Source organism: Apium graveolens, chromosome 1 (genome assembly GCF_009905375.1).
Source record: "Apium graveolens cultivar Ventura chromosome 1, ASM990537v1, whole genome shotgun sequence".
Lineage (NCBI taxonomy): Eukaryota > Viridiplantae > Streptophyta > Magnoliopsida > Apiales > Apiaceae > Apium > Apium graveolens.
Window position 1 is genome coordinate 139,656,452 of NC_133647.1, and position 19,177 is coordinate 139,675,628.

The following is a 19,177-nucleotide window of genomic DNA, read 5'->3' on the forward strand; positions in this document are numbered from 1 at the left end:
ACACTTGAAAAGTCAACGGGCCTATGGGCACAGAGGGAATGAGGCCTACCCTTCAGACACCATTGGCCTCATGATGATCTTATCCTCTATCCTTTCCCTTTACACCTATAGTCCTAGTTACTATCATTCCCTGTCTTCCACATGTTCCACTAGTCTATAACAGTCATCCAGCTGCTAACAACTAGACAGTGATAGGAGGATAAAAAAGAAGATCAAAGAAAGAGAGAGACGAACAGAACAAGACAACTAAAAAATAACACAATCCTTACGGACCTAATCAAAGCCATCACAGATGTTTCATTTACTAAAGTAATTTATGTGACAAATTACATTAGAGGGCGTTTGAAAATTTAGATTTCATTTCAAATGAGGGATTTGAAATGACAGGATTTGAGTTGTCATTTCAAATTCTCATATTTATACTAATATTTATACTAATATTTGAATATCCTGAATTTCAAATGAAATCCAAATTCAAATTCTCAAACAACTTATTTGATCAAATCCAGAATTTCAAATGAAATTCAGTTTTCCAAAACAGGTCATTACTTTCTTTGGTTTCAATTTGTTTATGGCGATTATTACACATTTTATAAAAATATTTTACTTTTTTTGATAGGCAGAACAGAAGTGAAATTCTTTAAAAAAAAAATCGGTTTTTTTGTAGGTCAAAGGCCAAGGATCTATCTGGCAAGGTCGTCGTCTTATTTTTTATGTCACTCGGAGATACTTATGGCTCTTGCGGGACTGTTTTAACAAACTTGCTGGATATCTACGCCCAAATTACAGCCTCCGGTTGGTTTCGAGATCGTCTTTATTATAGTTAGGGATGACACTAATCGTCACATTTTTGAGCATATTGGCTCTACTCTCCGTCAATGTTTTTTGGATACGGTTTCTACGATGCCATGGCCTGCCATTCCGTTGTCAGATTTACAAACCAGGAAACGCTTGCAAACAATCTTTGTTATCTCCTACGAAATTTCGGAAATGCCTCTCTCAGTTATTATTGACCCCAGAGGTGCGGTTTTGCAATCTCATGCAACACCTTTGTTTCTCAAGTACGGAGCTGCTGCTTATCCTTTTACCACCAACACAATAGATTTTCTTGAATCTGAAGATAACATAGCCCGAATGGAGCCTCCTTCCTGGAAAAACTCCTTGTCTCTCCTGAACATGATTATCTCATTAACAACAAAGGAGACCAGGTATACATTCTATTACACTGTGTCGGTGACTTTGACAACTTCTTCATCATTAAATATTTTTCATTATATGCACATTCTAATATACTTAGGTTATAAACAATGTGTTCCATTAATGATGCTATTGTACTTATTTTTTGTAGGTACCAATTCGTAATCTTAATAATAAGGTGGTAGGCCTATTTTTTTGCCCATGTATATATTACCAACATTTCAGTGAGGAACTTGAGACAGTTTATTAAGAGTTGTCTGAAAATGTGGAAGACTTTGAGATAGTGCTTATTTATGCACATGGCTGGTTTGAGGATCAATTTGGTGGCACTGATGAGCATTCGTTCATTGAAGCATTTCAGGCAATGCCTTGGTTGGCACTACCATTTACAGGATACAAATTATAGTAAGAAGTTGCAGAGGATCTTTCAGTATCCCCAAGAACTGGTAGGACCGAAGCCAGACGCAAGGCTGGTCATTGTTGGGACCTCAAGGAAAATATATTGAACCGTTAGGTGCTAACATATTGTCGAGGTATGGGGTTCTAGCATACCCGTTCACTACATCTAGTATTGTCAATTTAGAACTTGAAAGGTTAAAGAAAGTGAAGCTAGAGATGCTCTGGGATCAGAACTCCGTCTTCACCAAAAAAAATGGGTCCCAGGTGACTTCTTTCGCATCTTTCCGTCTCTTGCCTGTTGCCTTTCAAAGTTTTCCATTTTAATTGCATTTTGTAACACCTATTTTTCATTAAATAACAAAACTATATAATTACTTTCAAAAATACAGTTTCTCATTAATTATTTTATTAAAAATATTTATATTGTGGGTGGTGGAATTGAAATTCAGAAAAATATTTAAATAATAATTTTTAATTAAACTAAAATTTAGAATTTCAAATTATAAAAATAATATTAATTTCAATTATTTAATTACTCAGTATAATTTTTAAAATTTTAAAATATAGATATATTTAGAAACTTTATGATTATATATATAAACATATATTTTAAATATTTAGTATTATGATTAATTTAGAGTATTACTAATAGAAAATAGTTATAATTTTTTTCATGTAAAAAATGCATTAAAATAAAATATTTTAATTAATTTAAAATTTTAGTTATTAATATTAACATCTCAATTTTAATTTTATAATCGTAAGGGATGCATGTTGTAGTTGATATTGAAAGTTAGGGGTTACAAACTGTATTTTACAAAATAGATATACTGTTTTGATTTTAAATGAAAGATGGGGATTACAAAGTGTAATTAGCTCTAAAATAAAATAAAGAGTTAGTTGAAACTCTACCCAATATTGATACAGTGGGCGAAGTTTACATTTATATTTTATATGCAGTTTAGCGTTTTTCTCAATTTTGAAAACAAATATCTCTGGCACTCAGAATCTTATAAGGTTTTCCAACATTTCTAATTCTATTTTGGCTTGTCCATTTAACTCTACAGGTTCGATTTTTCCAGCTTGTTGGCAAGAGAATTATAGTCCTATGTCAATATTTCTTGTCTTATTTCGATGGTTCGTCGAGGGACTTAAAAGAAAGGTATATGAAGATGAAGAGTACAGATGATGAGTTTGAAGTGATCCAAATTCGTAATGAGTTCATTTGTGACGATTATGCAGAAGCTATCCCCTGGTTGATGCATCATCCTTTTGATTGGGACTCGTATGCAGGCAAGTTTATATATCTTATTTTTCATGGTAAATACAATGGACTCCTTGCTTTTGACCGTGATGGATCGGTTATGAGAAAGACAACATTCCCTGAACTTGGAGATAATATGGTTTTTCCATTTTTTCACGACAGGGATATGAAGAATGAGGTCTTGCTGGAAAAAAGAGGACTAAATTTAGAATAAAAATAACATGATAATGGTTCAATATGTTAACGGAAATAAGCAATATCGAACATGTCCATGAATGAGTTGGATGTCAATGTTCTAAAAATTAAGGTAATTTGGATTTTATAGATAACAAATGTCGCAAAAATCATATTGATTCTGCTTCCATTTACTTGATGTTTGTGGTGACAGACACATGTTCTTAAGGTAAATATTCATTGTCTTGGTTGCAAACAGAAAGTGAAGAAACTCCTTAAAGAAGATTGAAGGTACCAATTCCCTAACCTTCTATGGAGAACTACATACTTCTATCAACTTTTTTGGAGTAATGCTGCCAAAAACGTAAAATAACCATATTGTGCGGGTAAGTAAATAAAAGTACTTGTTGTGCCTAGCAAATCACTTATATTTAGAGTATTTGCTACTAAAGAATTCATTATTGATCAGAATAAATAGTTGTTGTTATATGTATAGAGCAAATTTGCAATTGTTGTTTTTTTTCAAATTTGTTGTGTATTTAGAAGTTTATACAGTTAAGACCTGGAACAAAGGAAGATTACAGTGTTCGGAATTGTGGATCTCTGTTTATTAATAAAGAAATTGGCTAAATCTTGGAAATATGCAGAGGCGTGGTCGTGGACCCTAGCCCATAATAAACACATTTATATGATAATCGGAACAACGAAAATAGTCCTCAAAGCCAGATGATGCAGAGTTTAATCCATGATCTGAGGGGCCTAATTACAGGACAAGAACTGAGCCCCTGAGGAACTCTGATCAGAGCTATCCCAATCTTCAGCAGAGGTTGGAAATTGGGAAACATGAATGAAGGACAAGGTGGAGAGGATAATTTGCCTTGGGAATGGATGAACAGATTTTATCAAGGAGCATTCTCTACCTATCGTATGCTATATCTGATCGAAGAAACTATCACCAAGTCAAACTCCGTGTCTGTCTGTCTGTCTGTCTGTCTGGTGTGTGCTACTAAGATCACCAATCTCACCCATGTGGGGGATTGTTGGAAAATATGGGTATAAGTCCCATATTGGTAAATCATATTTTTGAGCATTATGACTAAAAGATGTGTGAGATACGATGATATTCTCTTAATAATGGAAATTATTATTTTCATTAGAATTTGGCTCAAATATTATGGCATAAATTAATTTGATTTTGTTTCAGATTAATTGATATGGTGTATGTCTTGATATATTTAATCTGATTCTGTTTCAGATTATTTATGGAATAGAGTAGCTTGCAAGTATTACACCGATTCCATAATTAATGATATTTAATTATGGAAAAGAGTAGCGCACAAGTCTATCTACACCTATATAAACACCTCTAAGGCGTTAGGGTTAGACACACCAAAAACATATTCGCCTCTAAACACAAATCTCTCTCTCGGTGATAGTTTCGTGTCCGTTCAAACTCGCTGAAGGTGCTCGTTATCCGTAACGCCGCCGCTACCTCGTTTTATCCTGGGAGGCTATCGACTCGCACATACGGTGGGAGGCGAAATAGCTTTAAGGAGACAGTTTCAACTGGACTCGAGGATCTCTCTTCTGTTTATATCTTTTCTTCCTCCGTTTGATTTCGTTTACTCACGCACACACTTGTTTGATTATTTGTATTAATCGCAGATTGTTTTCACAATCTTAAAGCTATTTTTTTTATATACATATGTGACTGATACATCTGTATCTGCTTGTTTTGTTGAGTAACAGATCGATGGAGAACCAAACTGTGAACGATTCGATGAACATGACGGCTGATCCCAACGCACAGATCACTGGATCTGATGGGGTTCACCAGCAGCCGATTAACCCTAACGCACGGATCGTACGATCTGATGGGGGTCAAACGCCTGTTGGACATGTGCCTTCGGGACATGTGCCTGTGGGACACACTGTCATTGGACAGTTTAGTGTTCCTCTTGGACAGATATCGGCAGGATTCACTCCTCCGATCATACCTGCGGTGCCTACTGGTGTGCATACACCTGTAGTACAGACGCACGTACCATCTGTTCCACCCGTGGTGCCTGCTGCACCTGTTATGCCAACTGTGCCTGCTGCACATGCTGAAAAACCTGAGAAGTTCAACGGAACGAACTTCAAACGTTGGCAACAAAAGATGCACTTTTATCTGACCACGTTGCATATGGATCGCTTCCTTAAGGAAGAACCACCGTTGCTCACTGCTGAGAGTAACATGCAGACTGTGTATGCTGCTGATGCTTGGAAGCACTCCGACTACATCTGTCGGAACTATGTGTTAAATTGTTTGTCTGACTCGTTGTATAACGTATACAGCGCGAAGCCAACAGCTAAGGTCTTATGGGAGTCACTTGACCATAAGTATAAAACCGAGGATGCTGGGGCAAAGAAGTGGATTGTTGGCCGCTTTCTTGATTATAAGATGGCAGACTCTAAGACTGTGGTCAGTCAGGTGCAGGAACTGCAGGTGATCATTCATGACATTCATGCTGAGGGAATGGTCATAAGTGAGTCTTTCCAAGTTGCTGCTGTTATTGAAAAGCTTCCACCTGGATGGAAAGATTTCAAGAACTACCTTAAGCACAAGCGAAAGGAGATGTCTATGGAGGATCTTATTGTTAGACTTCGTATTGAAGAAGACAACAGAGGGTCCGAGAAGAAAGTTAACGTTGCCACTGAGAAGGCAAACATGGTGGAGCATGCTCAAAGCTCCAAGCCCAAGAAGGCTAATTCTGGTAAAGGGGCAAAGCTGGCACCCAAGGGAGGGATTTTGAAGTCGAAATTTCAAGGGAAGTGCTACAACTGTGATAAAGTTGGTCATAGGTCTTCTGACTGCAAGAAGCCCAAGAAGCCCAACAAGAAGAAAGAAGCAAACATGGTAGAGAATATCTCCAAGGAGATGGGTGACATAGACCTCTGTGCTACGGTCTCTGAAGTGAACCTGGTCGGTTCTAATCCACGTGAATGGTGGATTGATACTGGTGCTACTAGGCATGTTTGCTCAGACAAGGCGGTTTTCTCTAGCCTCAAAGCTTCCGATGCTGGTGAGAAGCTCTACATGGGGAATTCAGCAACTTCTACCATTGAGGGTGAAGGCACGGTGATCCTGAAGATGACCTCTGGGAAGAATCTGACTTTGAAGAATGTACTTTATGTGCCTGATATTCGCAAGAACCTTGTGTCTGGTTCTCTGTTGAATAAGCATGGCTTTCGCATTGTAATAGAGTCAGATAAAGTTATTTTGTCTAAGAGTGGTATGTTTGTAGGCAAGGGTTATTTAACTGATGGGCTTTTTAAGCTCAATGTAATGTCCGTTAAGGACGATAATGAAATGAAGAATTCTTCTGCTTACTTGCTTGAGTCTCCTAATTTATGGCATGCTAGATTAGGACATGTAAATTATGACACTTTACGACGTTTAAGTGCAAAAGAATACATACCTAAACTTACTATCGATCCAAAACATAAGTGTGAGACTTGTGTTGAGGCAAAATTAACGAGATCATCATTTAAACGTGTGGAAAGGAACACCAAAGTGCTAGACCTAATACATAGCGACATATGTGATTTAAAATTCGCTCCAACAAAAGGAGGAAACAAGTATTTTATTACATTCATTGATGATTGTACAAAATACTGCTATGTATATTTGTTGAAAAGCAAAGACGAAGCTATAGATAAATTTAAAATCTATAAGGAAGAAGTTGAGACACAACAAACTGAGAAAATCAAAACGATACGAAGTGATCGTGGAGGTGAATATGTTGAACCGTTTGGAGAATTCCTGTTCACAACATGGTATAATCCATGAGGTCACTGCACCATACTCCCCTCAGTCAAATGGTGTGGCTGAAAGGAAGAATCGCACTCTGAAAGAGATGATGAATGCGATGTTGTTAAGCTCTGGGCTCCCACAATCGATGTGGGGAGAAGCCATCTTAAGCGCAAATAATATTTTAAATATTACGATGCGCAAGAATAAGGATGTAAGTCCTTATGAAATGTGGAAGAAAAAGAAACCAAGTTACCAACACCTGAAAGTGTGGGGGTGCCTTGCAAAGGTGCTGATCCCTACACCGAAGAAGGTGAAGATAGGTCCTAAGACTGTGGATTGTGTCTTCATCGGATATCCTCCACACAGCACTGCATATCGGTTTCTTGTTCATGAATCCAAGATTCCTGATATTCAAAAGAATACCATTATGGAATCAAGGAATGCCTCATTTTTTGAGACGATGTTTCCCTATAATCCAGGAAACCAACAACCTACGACGTCTAAACGATCTCATGAGTCTGTAGATGACGATAATGAGAGTGACGAAAGTGAAGACGAAAATGTGGGGGTAGTGAGAAGGAGCAAAAGACAACGAACGGAGAAATCCTATGGGTCTGATTTTATGACCTATTTGCTCGAAGAAGGTGACCCAAAAACTTATAAGGAGGCGGTTACCTCACCTGATGGGCCTATGTGGAAAGAGGCCATCAAGAATGAAGTTGATTCAATTATGCAAAATCATACTTGGGAATTAGTGGACTTGCCAACTAGTTGCAAACCATTAGGTAGCAAGTGGGTTTTCAAGAAGAAGTTGAAAACTGATGGCACTATTGATAAGTATAAGGCCAGACTTGTAATTAAAGGATACAAGCAACAAAAAGGCCTTGATTACTTTGATACATATTCTCCTGTAACGAGAATAACGTCCATAAGGATGATGTTTGCTATTGCTGCAATGCGTAATCTAACTGTACATCAAATGGATGTGAAAACAGCTTTCCTAAATGGAGACATAGATGAAGAAATCTATATGGAACAACCTGAAGGGTTTGTTGTCCCAGGACAAGAAAGGAAAGTGTGTAGATTGGTGAAATCATTGTATGGTTTGAAACAAGCGCCTATGAAATGGCATGAAAAATTTGATGAGGTCGTGCTGGTCAATGGTTTCAAAATCAATGAATGTGATAGCTGTGCCTATTACAAGGATAACGAGAACAATTATGTCAAGGAGAATGACAATGGTTATGTCATGATGACACTATATGTAGATGATCTACTTATTGCTGGAAGCAATGATAAAGTTATCAAATCTACAAAGGACATGTTGAAATCAAGGTTCGACATGAAAGATATGGGACTAGCAAATGTAATTCTGGGAATTCAAATTTCTAGAACATCAGAGGGTCTCGCATTAAGTCAACCACATTATGTGACAAGATCCTTGAGAAGTTTCTTAAGGATGACTTTGAGAAAGCTAGGACACATGTGGATATGACTTTGCACCTATCCAAGAACAAAGGTGTAGCTGTTTCCCAATTGGAATACTCGAGGATAATTGGTAGTCTGATGTACCTCATGAGTTGTACAAGACCAGACATTGCATACTCAATTAGCAAGTTGAGTAGGTTTACGAGTAATCCGGGAGCTGATCACTGCAAAGCGATTATAAGGGTACTAAGGTACTTGAGGGGAACTCGAGACTATGGACTGCACTATGGCAGATACCCAGCAGTATTAGAAGGATATACTGACGCAAATTGGATATCTAGCAAGAAAGCACTTAAGTCTACGAGTGGCTATGTGTTTACATTAGCTAGAGCGGAAATATCATGGAAATCCTCAAAACAAACGGTGATAACTCATTCCACGATGGAAGCTGAGTTTGTGGCACTAGATAAATGCGCCGAAGAGGCTGAATATCTACGTCAGTTTCTGGAGGATATTCCAAGATGGCCAAAGCCTGTAACTGCAATAGGGATTCACTGTGATAGTCAATCCGCTATTGGCAGAGCACAGAGCACGATGTATAATGGAAAGTCTCGTCATATACGACGACGACACAGTTCCATTAGACAATTGATCTCAACCGGAATTATCACTATTGACTATATACCGTCAAAGGATAATATCGCGGATCCACTAACCAAAGGGTTATCAAGAGAAGTGGTTGAGAAATCATCGAGAGGGATGGGCCTTAAGCCTATTGCTTAACGGCATCATGGTGGACACCCAACCATTGCTGACTGGAGATCCCAAGAACTTGGTTCAATGGGACAACTAAATCATGATGACCAAATCATTGTGGGGGTAACCCCTGGCCTGTTCCTATGATGAGGAAACAGTGAGACCCGTAAGGTACGAGGTTAAGCTTTGAGCCTTTAATGATCTTTGATGAATACATGGAGCTCAGGAGTGAACGCATGGAATTCAGTTGAGTAAACGCGGGTTACTCTATAAGATAAAGATCACCTATGTGGAAGAGAAGTGGGGCCGCTTCAAAGGAGAATTGCGAGGCACAATTCTTTAGAAACTTCTGCAGAACCAGGACGATGTTCCATGGCCAAAATGGACATACTCATGAGAGCTGAACGAGTCAGAAACGATATAGTGATAAGTATATCATCGTTTACATAAACGGTCGAACAGTTCAAGGACAAGCACGTCTACTGTCTACCAGTAAAGTCGGTATGCTTACTCGAGCGAAGGTTCAAGGAGCATTCTCTACCTATCGTATGCTATATCTGATCGAAGAAACTATCACCAAGTCAAACTCTGTGTCTGTCTGTCTGTCTGTCTGTCTGTCTGGTGTGTGCTACTAAGATCACCAATCTCACCCATGTGGGGGATTGTTGGAAAATATGGGTATAAGTCCCATATTGGTAAGTCATATTTTTGAGCATTATGACTAAAAGATGTGTGAGATATGATGATATTCTCTTAATAATGGAAATTATTATTTCCATTAGAATTTGGCTCAAATATTATGGCATAAATTAATTTGATTTTGTTTCAGATTAATTGATATGGTGTATGTCTTGATATATTTAATCTGATTCTGTTTCAGATTATTTATGGAATAGAGTAGCTTGCAAGTATTACACCGATTCCATAATTAATGATATTTAATTATGGAAAAGAGTAGCGCACAAGTCTATCTACACCTATATAAACACCTCTAAGGCGTTAGGGTTAGACACACCAAAAACATATTCGCCTCTAAACACAAATCTCTCTCTCTCGGTGATAGTTTCGTGCCCGTTCAAGCTCGCTGAAGGTGCTCGTTATCCGTAACGCCGCCGCTACCTCGTTTTATCCTGGGAGGCTATCGACTCGCACATACGGTGAGAGGCGAAATAGCTTTAAGGAGACAGTTTCAACTGGACTCGAGGATCTCTCTTCTGTTTATATCTTTTCTTCCTCCGTTTGATTTCGTTTACTCACGCACACACTTGTTTGATTATTTGTATTAATCGCAGATTGTTTTCACACATTATATATGTGAGACTGAGTCGTCCATAATGATAGACGCAACTCATGAAATATCAAAGTACTAGATTACATCCTGAAACTATATTATTCTTAAGATAGAACTTCACTAATTTATAACACAATTATGTTGTTCAACACATTTAAGAACAATTGCGCTAGCAGCTATATGGTGCACACATAATACCATTATAGCTTATTTATATACATGTGTGTTTATATGTAAGTACAAGTTAACGCTTGAAGATGGCAAGATGTTATCAGTTTTGTAATAAAAGAGTAGATTAGCTATTGGCAGGGGCGGAGGCAGGAAAATTATCCTACCTTGGCTAATAAAAAAATTGTTGACCATAATATAAAAAACAATACTTACTAATTTCAGGCTGCAGCGCCACAAATCAGCAATCTTAGACCAGCAAATCAACATCCACAACCAGCAGTGAACATCAGGTGTTATATACCTGCAAAAAATAGGATGACAATCAGAATCATAGAACTAAAACTGCAGAAATCTTAGAATTAGACAATCAGACTCATAGAACTGATACTTGGGACCAGATTGAATTTTAAGAAATCTTACATATCATTTGAGTTGCAGCCTTCGATTTTTCATAGAATAAAACTCATCTATTATTGAATCTGTGTCTATATCTTCAACAAGTTCTCGCTCAATATAAATCATCATAGAATCTGCCAAGAACTCCTCCTCCATTTTATTGCGTAGAGCAGTTTTAATAAGTTTCATAGCCGACAAAGACCTTTCGACAGTGGCTGTAGAAACTGGTAATGTCAAAACAAGTCGAACCAATCGATCAATCAAATTATAATGCTTGTAAAATAATTGCGGAAATCTAATCTCGGACGATGCTTATATTTTCGAAAATATCGTACGAGATATTTATTTTGAAAAGTGTGAATATTCAGAAGATCGTACGAGATGCATCTTTCTAAAAAAAATAAATATCTATGCGAGATGCATAAGTTTGATAAAAGTTTTTTACAAAAAACATTATTTTGAAGAAAGTAAATATCGCGACATTTCTTAAAATGACATATTTATTATTGCGTTTGGATTACGTTCAAAATAATATTTTTCATATAACGTTGCGATAATACGTATATGTAAAAATATTTTCAAACTTGCGAACTGAAATTGTCAAGTAGGGTAGCCTGGACAAACTATAATTCCTACAACGCTATACACTTAAGTAAAGAAGTCAGCGACCCTCTAGATTGTAAAAAACCATGATCTCCTCTCAAGAGAATATAGGAACAAACTTATATTTTCGAATGCCCTACTCCCTTAGGAGAACAAGGGTAAAATCTACAATATTAAAAGCTCCAACTCTCAAAAGGGGAGCCTAGGATACTTTACTTTATTGAAGGCCCCATTAACCAAATTGGGGGCTCTAAGACTTGACGAAGATATCCTTACGAGGAGTCAACGACACTTGAACAGTGTGTATGCCAATTCGGGCTATATACAAAACGCCAAGGTCCTAACTTGACAATAAAGACCGCAATGGATTTCAAAAAGATATTACCTATACTCGCACTTTTGAAAACTTGAAAAAAAATATATCCTACATTGGTTCTCGCATGATGTCATAATCTCACTCGCATACGGATTATTAGCACTATAGTGCTGCATATAATTTGTTGATCTCTTATTTTCAGTTTTTTTCAGCGACTCAAGAAATTTGAAAGCTTGAAGAATGTTTAGTTCTCCAATGCAGCAAGCTACACTGAAGAACTGTGGGCTAGTTGTTATGCCATAATTTGGCATAGTCCGAATTTCTAATGTTATTAATTATTATTTCTGATTAATAATTAATTAATTATTGCCCACAAATATCCTCTCCCTGAAACGAGGAAGAATCAATCACAATCAATTAATTACGAAAAATATTTCAAAACGATATCTTTCAAATCAAGAAAGATATCACAACGCCAAGATTAAATCAAATAAAATCGGTAATCAAACACATTAACGAAACTTATTCCTAAAGTCTCTTAGGGTTAAGCCCGATTTTCACAGAACTGCGTAGACTTGATCCAATAAAAATTGGTACGCAAGCATCTTGGCAAAGGGATCCGATATAACGAGACAAATCGAGACACTTCCCAAGTCCAGCCACCCTATTTTTTATAATCCCTAATCCCCGAAAAATAGCCACATTCATATGAATTACGCTCTACTATTTGAGCAACCTCCGATTTCGTGTCCTCCAACAACATCTAAGTTTTGTGAAATTTTGGCTTAAACTTTATGGGCTGAAAGTGTACATATGGATTCGGACAAATCTGAACTAAGCCTCGATAGTTTGATTTATTTTATGGCCCTGGGGTTTACATTCTCTGTAAATATGTTTATGTAGTTATAATTTCTATTGGGAAAAATTGATGATCTTATGTTGCTAGGTACCTAAATTAGTATAGTTTTGTATTTATGCATTAACATCTTGATTCCCCGGATCTGAGTATAGCTGTCCTTGAAATCTCAAGCAAGCAACATTTCGCTACCTTCGTTTTACAGATTCAAAACTTAAAGTGCTAATTGCTTCAAGGTCCCGTAATAAATGTCGTACAATGCCTCATTCTTAAGCTCCATAGATTTGAGGGAGTAGACATTGTTGGCGGACAGGAGTCCATCAGAATTTCCAAGAGCTCTGCACCGAGAGTGTGCCATTCCTATGGGCTACCCGAAACACCAAAATCAAATCATCCATACCTCAAACTTATATCATAGTTCATATCAAATTTTCATTACATTGTCCAATCTACATTGTGCTATACTGCCATTTTCATAGGTGCTCAGCTCCACCTGCTGCAAGCCTACTTACAGCCCTGTGGCACACAGTCATTATTTGACACCTCCTTGCTTCCCATCCCAGTTCAGGCCATTATTATAGACTGCTTGCATTCATCACTTGTAAATGATTTCTCTCAACTGATTTGTACCTTTCTGCAGTGCATAGATTTATGGAGTTTCAAGATACCCTTTTGACTGTTCGTGCTACTGTTGAGATTTTTATAAAGCTGCCATGTTCTTTTCGTTTTCAACATAACAACTAACAAAATATTGTCTATGAAGCAAAGTGCATCCGAGATTGTAGCTTCAAAATTTTGTTTCTCAATACACATAACCATAAATAAGCTTCACCACATTAAAAAATCTTGATGATCTTTTCAGGATCGTAGTTTACAGGATCGTAGCTTGACCACATTAAAAAATATTAACGAACTCTACAGTGTTTTGAATGCCTATTTTATGCCCAAGTATCCAGTTTGAAATGGCCCAATAAAATTAACATCAGAAAGAAGGTCTTGATTATTTCTTTGAGTATCCTTGTAAAGGAGTACCGATTCTTCAAGCTATTTGGTCATGCTTTTGAAGAAATATTGGTACTTCATTTTGATACCTTTCTTCCTGATGATTATCTAAAGTAATTGTTCCAGGTGGATGTTAACGTTAGGTCATTTTTCCCGTTTATTTACCTGACATGCATATCTTTAAGCTCTATGGCCTAATTACTATGTCTACTTGTTTTGGTTGAACTCTTCTCAATTGCTGCTTCATGCTTGAACTGAATTACAATTAAAAATATGAATCGCGCTTTTCAAAAAATGAATATCGTACCAAGTTACAGAATCTAGTTTCAAAAACGTTCCTGAATAGGGCTCTTGGTTGCAGATTGCAAATTTTTGCTTTTATTATTTTAATAGAAGCTCTTTCATTAGGCCATTTGATTCTGTTCTTTACAGCTCTATGATTATTGCAGCAAGGCTATATCTTTTTATTTTAAATTTTCTTTATATAATTTGCTTTTGTGCAGCCTGTTATGTCATGGAATAAGCATCAGATTGCCCGCAGGTGGCTTGTGCACGTCTTTCTACTTTGTTCTGTGATGATCTTGGACATACTTTGCTATCCTATACTCCAAAAATGCAAACCAGAAGTAAGATATTTTGGCTATTTTCTTATGTTTCTTGGAAACATGATATCTACCTGTCTTTTGAGTCTACAAGCTCGAATGCTAATCAATGATTCAGAAACCGTAAATGATGTGCCTTGGTGGTGCTATGGGTGCACAAGCTCAACCCGTCCAAACTTTGATGATCCTCCGTGGTGGTTGTTTATACCTGAAAGCTCGACTCCCCGGTATTTAAAGCTGTAAAATTAGACTCTTCCTTTTTACTAATTAATTCCTCATCTCTTTTGATCAGAATGTTCGAGAATTGCAGAGGTGGAGTTCAATTGTAGTAATCGTGTCTTTGGATATGTTTTATGCTTTTTAAATTCCTCATCTGTTGTGGCGTAGTAAATAAATCTCAATTTCTATGTTAATGTTGCTCTGAATCTTTTACTATGTCTTGTTGTCGTATATAGCTTTTGTTGACGATTTTTGTTATTTAAAAATATTGTCGCGTCTACTGCTTTCATACATGTTAATCCATAACACAATTGGGAAATAAACCTTGGTTGGCTTGTAAGAAGGGTGGTTTTGTTTGTATTTTGGGGTTGTTTTAGTCTGATGAGTCTTGTGGAATCTGAGAGGAGTGTGAGGTAGAGGTGGCAATTCTTGGGTTCCGGCCGTATTCGTACGTTGTATGTAACCAAGTTAATTTTGGGGGTCCTGGCAAAAAAAGAAGAAGTTAATTTTGGGGTTTTCTGAAATTTATTGAGGTGAAAATTTTGTTTTTTGTTGCATTCTTTAGATGGACTGAAATCTTAATAAACAAGTCATTTTAGTTTGTAATTGTGTTAATTTGGGTTTCTTTCTCATAAAATGTGTAATTTGTGTCGTGTTAGAGCCGTGTCCGATGTTATCACCCCTCGTGAGGACTACTTGTATGTTGGCAGAGAAGACTGATTGGTGGTCTACTGGCTAATTGGTTGTAGTTTGGTTTTACTAATTTGACGTAGAATTAAGATACTTTAAAGGCACTTGGGGTGGGGGTACCGGAGAAACTAAATTTGAGGAATCCCAACTTCTAAGGTTTTGTTATAACTTATAAATGCCTCACTTTGTATTATAGTAGGGTCGATGGGTCAATAATCATTTACAACAGCATGGGAGTTCGAGGTGCAGATTGACCTTGCTACAAATTAAATCCATACTTTGTTACCTGGATTCGGATGAAATTTATTAACATGATTACAAATCTTAGCGCCGGACTCGAAAATTTTTGAAAACTTTATATGTTTTTGGACCAATACCATGTGTGAGGGTCTAGTTTTTGACACGGTACTCGAGGTAAAATGCATAATCAGTTTATACTATATGCTTAGACCATCTACACTGCAGTCCCATTTTGCTCATTGGGACACGTAAAATGAGACTCCACCACTAGATTTGCATTGTATAGGACCTGGACAGTCCCACCCTCCTGGGACCGTCCCACTTCATTCACTTTTACTATTTTAATGTATATAAAAGATAAACATGCATGCTGCTGACCTCCCCTCCTGTTTTTTATGTTTTGATCTTTTTTGATTTCTAACGTTATTATAACGTTAACATAATGTACATATTTTTGTAACGTTAACTTACAAACGGTCATAATATTTTTCTTCTATAAATACTCAATTCTAGTACCTTATTCATAATCTTTACATCCTTAAAATTATTTTAATTTTTTTTTAGAAAAAGATGAATCCAAACAATTCCAACAATCCTCCACCTTCAAATTCTCAACATTCAATCCCCCAATTTCCATATCCATATCCAAATTCCTATTTCTCAAACCCACAAAATTTTAGTTTTAATTCTCAAAATCCGAATTCTCAATACCATTTTCCATTTTCTCATAATTCTCAATTTCCATTTTCATGTTCTCAAAATTCCCCGTACCAATTTCCATTTCCTCCGTTTTCAAATCCACAATTTAAAACCCAACAAATAACCCCCGATAGTCAAAATTCTCCATGTTTGCAAGTTCCGGCCTTTAATAACCCGAATTTTATTGATTTAAATGATGGTTGTGAAGAAAGTGAAGATGTTCGAGAAAATACTGGTCAGTGGAAGTGGGTTGAAGATCAACTCTTAATAAGTGCATGGTTAAATGTGTCAATTGATCCATTAGTTGGTACGGATCAAAAAGCTAAAGCATTTTGGGAACGAATTCATCAATATTGTGAAGAAGATAATCCCGGTGTTATCAAGAGAGGAGTTGTGGCGATGAAAAAACGGTGGAGCCGGATAAACGAAGGTGCTCCAAAATTTGGAGCGTGTTATGAAATGGCAGTCAAGCTAGTCGGGGGCGGTTCAAATTTGGTTACTATATCTGACCAAGCTCAAGCATATCATTTAACTATATACAAAAAGAAGTCTAACTTTGACAAACACTGGTTTGAGCTCCGTAGACATCCTAAGTGGAGAACTCCTTTAAGTACTGAAAGTTCGAAAAGAACTAAATTAAGTAATTACGAAAATTACTCATCATCGGAAAATAATGATACACCAACAAATGAGAATGTTGTTGAATCTCCGGTTCGCCCTCAAGGTACAAAGGCAGCTAAAAGGAGGGGAAAAGGGAAGGTAAGAACAGTAGAAGCAGATGAAGAGTACGAGGAGTTACGCGCTAATGCATGCCGAAAGTTGAACTTGATGCAAGAATTAAATGAAACTAGACAGCTAGAACTTGAGACTCGACAAAAAGAGATTGAGGCAAAACAAAGTGAGATGGATTTACAAGTCATTTTGGCTGATACTACCAAAATGACTGATGCTCAACGGAAGGCTCATTCAAAAATGCTTGAGAAGATTATGGCAAGAAATTAGTATTAGTTTTTATTTTTCTTTTGTAATCTAGCCGTTAGAGGCTTGTTTTTGTCTTTATTTCTTTGTAATCTAGTCGTTGGAGGCTTGTGTTTGTCTTTATTTCTTTGTAATGTAGTCGTTGGAAGCTAGTGTCTATCCTGGAATATATTCCTTTTTACCTTCTATGTAAACTACGTTTCTTGATTCATTTAGTTCACTTTCATATGAATCAAAATCCTTACTTTCATATGGATGAAGCACCCACACTAGAAACTCTAACTAAAGAATTCATTGATGAGTTCTGCTACGATAATAATGAAGATGATCGTATTCTGGAACTTTATCATGAAAGGCATGGACAGAGCTCAAGATCCAGGCCTAGAAAAAGTATATTTAGAGACCGTGAAGCGGGTCATAGGCGTCTGATGAATGATTACTTTTCACTGAATCCAGTATATGCTGAGCAAATATTTCGACGAAGATTTCGTATGGAAAGACATATTTTTCTCCGTATTGTCGATGTTCTTCTTAATGTTGATCCCTACTTTCAACAAAGGGTCGATGCAGTGGGAAGAAAAGTTTATCACCTTTACAAAAATGCCCTGCGGCAATGCGTATGTTGGCGTATGGCGTGTCAACTGACGCTGTTGATGACTATGTTCGTATCGGAGAGACTACTGCGGTTGAATGCTTAAAAAAGTTTGTCTCTAATGTCATCATGATATTTGAGGGTGAATACTTGTGAAAGCCGAACTCTAATGATGTCGAACGTCTATTACAGATGGGCGAGGCTCGTGGCTTTCCTGGTATGATGGGTAGTATTGATTGCATGCACTGATAATGGAAAAATTGTCCAAAAGCATGGAAGGGGATGTTCATGAGCGGTCACAAAGGAGTTGCAACAATTTTATGGGAAGCGGTTGCCTCATCTGATTTATGGATATGACACGCATTTTTTGTAGTGGCAGGATCAAATAATGACTTAAATATTTTAGATCGGTCACCCGTATTCGATGAAGTGCTAGAAGGTCGGGCTCCCGAGGTCAATTATACTATCAATGGAAATAATTATAATATGGGCTACTACTTAACTGATGGAATATATCCTGAATGGGCAAAATTTGTTAAAACTATACCACGTCCGCAAGGTGAAAAAAGAAAATTATTTTCAAAATATTAAGAAAGTCAGCGAAAAGACGTCGAACGAGCGTTTGGTGTGCTACGGTCCCGTTTCCCAATTGTACGTGGTCCCACACATTTTTGGGATAAAACAGATCTTGGGAGAATTATGAGGGCATGTATCATAATACATAATATGAATGTTGAAGATGAAAGGGACACATACACCACTCAATTTTGTCCCCTACCAACTTATGATGATGCAACAAATGGCTTATCGCAACCAAATTTAGGCGAAGAAATTCCAGTTCAGTATGAAACGTATATTCAGAAGACTATAAAAATGCGTGATAAACGAGCACATCGCCAGCTACAAAATGACTTGGTTGAACATATCTTCCAGTTCCATAATTGAAAGTGTTTGTCCTAAATCCAATCATGTATGATGACTTAGGAAGAACTTTCTTGTATTCCTATTTGATTTCATTGAAATTAATAAAAGACTTGTTTTGGTTATATTATGGGCTTGATCTATTTAAAGTGTTTTAAATAAGATGCTCCATAGTTTAGAGTAAAGCTTCTAGAATAATAATGAGATTATAATAGTGAGATCTAGAAGATGATAACTCTAGACTTAAACAGTTCCTGATCATAGGATAACTAATCGGATGTTAGTGGATCCGCAAAGATTGGTACATACTATGCTTGCTCCCTTCAAGAGGATGTCTGTTCTCATAGGCATTTGTGTGGTGACACTATAGCTAGTATGTAGGTGCTTATTAGGGAATAAGTTCACTGAACATGACTCGATAAAGTTGAACAACTAATGGAGATTACTCACGTGTCAATAGTTATTCACTGAGTGATAGTTGTACAAGTGTCCTTAGACTTGAGATCGTTAAAGTTGTCTTATATATAATGAACTGTGCTTTGGTTTAGTCCTTAGTCTCAAGGACATCCATTAGGTCTATTCTGGGC

The 19,177-nt window shown here is 36.9% G+C and overlaps 1 long non-coding RNA gene and 1 pseudogene across 3 annotated transcripts; both read left to right on the top strand.

Moving 5' to 3' along the window:
* Window positions 1–641: 641 nt before the first annotated feature.
* Window positions 642–14,775, top strand: LOC141667355 (uncharacterized). Of its 3 annotated transcripts, none has more exons than XR_012552597.1 (6): window positions 642–1,208; window positions 1,349–1,860; window positions 2,664–2,889; window positions 3,023–3,167; window positions 3,249–3,420; window positions 14,153–14,775. It is a non-coding gene; the product is annotated as an uncharacterized LOC141667355 (long non-coding RNA). The 3 variants fall into 3 exon arrangements; XR_012552603.1 differs by having other exon boundaries at window positions 3,294–3,420; XR_012552596.1 differs by having other exon boundaries at window positions 643–1,208; window positions 3,249–3,325; window positions 14,153–14,774.
* A 2,553-nt stretch (window positions 14,776–17,328) lies between these two features.
* On the top strand, window positions 17,329–18,614 carry LOC141707348 (uncharacterized; annotated as a pseudogene).
* The last annotated feature ends 563 nt before the right edge of the window (window positions 18,615–19,177 follow it).